We start from the raw sequence: 2,472 nt of genomic DNA on the forward strand, positions 1-2,472 counted from the left end.
CTTAGTACTCCTGATGACGATGACAGGGGCAGCTATCGAAACCTTTTATTCGAAGTGACGCGGCCTTTAAACCGAGAAGATTTTATTAATGAATATTGTTCTGTTACACTTTGCTTTTTCCACTTCTTTGAGACCACACTTGTACCTAGAAGATGATGTACGTGAGCAACACTATCATTTGGAAAAGATGGTTTTTCAGACAGTGCAATTATTTTAAGCAAAGGGAAATACAGCAAGAAGACATAGCCATGAAGTATGTGTGTCTTTCGTCCTATAATACCGATAGTTTTCTAGGTGTTACCCAATTTCCTCTCAAATTTCCTCCCGTAACTTTTCACCGGGTTATTATTCAAATGTCAATGCTAAGACTTGCAGTTTCGCATGCCAATGGCTCATACCACAGATTTTGGGGTGGACGATAAAATAGAGACCATATTATATGCATCACAAAAACCTTAAAATATGCACCCAAATTTACACGAGAAATGCTTATTACAGATGCATGAAAAGTGTCGAAATATGCAAGATCAAATAAGAAATATCATGGTAGTTACTGCGAACATAATATCTCAAAGTCGAACCCGTGCATATCAATTACGAGGAAGAGCGCCGGCCCTGTATAAAATCGGTAAATTTAGAACGATGATATCATTTTCTGAATACTTTCTGGTAGAGGTTAGGAAGGGGGCCTTTCTGGGATTATTTTCTAAAAATTTGCAAATTGGGGACGCATACCGTTCCCAACAATTGTTCCTTCTTTGCTACAGTTGTCGGTAACAAGCACATGCGATGAGAGTGAGTCGCAGCGAAAAATTGGAAATTTGTGGTAAGTTCCTATGGGACCAATTACTGAGGTCATCGGTCTGTTGGTTGCCACACCACTTAAACTAACTTAATCTAACTTACGGTAAGGACAACACACACACCCACGCCCGAGGGAATACTTCAACCTCCGACGGAAGGAGCCGCGCGAACCGAGGCAAGCCGCTCCCCCCCTTCCCCCCACCAAACCACGCAGCTACCCCTCGCGGCAGTCGCAGCGAAACAACCGAAACCGATATGTACAGGACCAACTTCGAGATATATCGCACTCTGAGGTTCACGCTCAGAAACTCCGTAATATTTTATTTAAAAAACAACATACAATCATGACCATTAACTTTTCATTTATGCTATTGGACCAAATAGCTTCCCCCATGAACCATGGACCTTGCCGTTGGTGGGGAAGCTTGCGTGCCTCAGCGATACAGATGGCCGTACCGTAGGTGCAACCACAACGGAGGGGTATCTGTTGAGAGGCCAGAGGCCAGACAAACATGTGGTTCCTGAAGAGGGGCAGCAGCCTTTTCAGTAGTTGCAGGGGCAACAGTCTGGATGATTGACTGATCCGGCCTTGTAACATTAACCAAAACGGCCTTGCTGTGCTGGTACTGCGAACGGCTGAAAGCAAGGAGAAACTAAAGCCGTAATTTTTCCCGAGGACATGCAGCTTTAGTGTATGATTAAATGATGATGGCGTCCTCTTGGGTAAAATATTCTGGAGGTAAAATAGTCCCCCATTCGGATCTCCGGGCGGAGACTACTCAAGAGGACGTCGTTATCAGGAGAAAGAAAACTGGCATTCTACGGATGGGAGCGTGGAATGTCAGATCCCTTAATCGGGCAGGTAGGTTAGATAATTTAAAAAGGGAAATGGATAGGTTAAAATTAGATATAGTGGGAATTAGTGAAGTTCGGTGGCAGGAGGAACAAGACTTTTGGTCAGGTGACTACAGGGTTATAAATACAAAATCAAATAGGGGTAATGCAGGAGTATGTTTAATAATGAATAAAAAAGTAGGAGTGCGGTTAGCTACTACAAACAGCATAGTGAACGCATTATTGTGGCCAAGATAGACACAAAGCCCATGCCTACTACAGTAGTACAAGTTTATATGCCAGCTAGCTCTGCAGATGATGAAGAAATTGATGAAATGTATGACGAGATAAAAGAAATTATTCAGGTAGTGAAGGGAGACGAAAATTTAATAGTCATGGGTGACTGGAATTCGTCAGTAGGAAAAGGGAGAGAAGGTAACATAGTACGTGAATATGGATCGGGGGGAAGAAATGAAAGAGGAAGCCGCCTTGTAGAATTTTGCAGAGAGCATAACTTAATCATAGCTAACACTTGGTTCAAGAATCATAAAAGAAGGTTGTATACCTGGAAGAATCCTGGAGATAGTAAAAGGTATCAGATAGATTATATAATGGTAAGACAGAGATTTAGGAACCAGGTTTTTAATTGTAAGACATTTCCAGGGGCAGATGTGGATTCTGACCACAATCTATTGGTTATGAACTGCAGATTGAAACTGAAGAAACTGCAAAAAGGTGGGAATTTAAGGAAATGGGACCTGGATAAACTGAAAGAACCAGAGGTTGTAGAGAGTTTCAGGGAGAGCATAAGGGAACAATTGACAGGAATGGGGG

This window comes from Schistocerca nitens, chromosome 2 (assembly GCF_023898315.1).
Source record: "Schistocerca nitens isolate TAMUIC-IGC-003100 chromosome 2, iqSchNite1.1, whole genome shotgun sequence".
NCBI classification, from domain to species: domain Eukaryota; kingdom Metazoa; phylum Arthropoda; class Insecta; order Orthoptera; family Acrididae; genus Schistocerca; species Schistocerca nitens.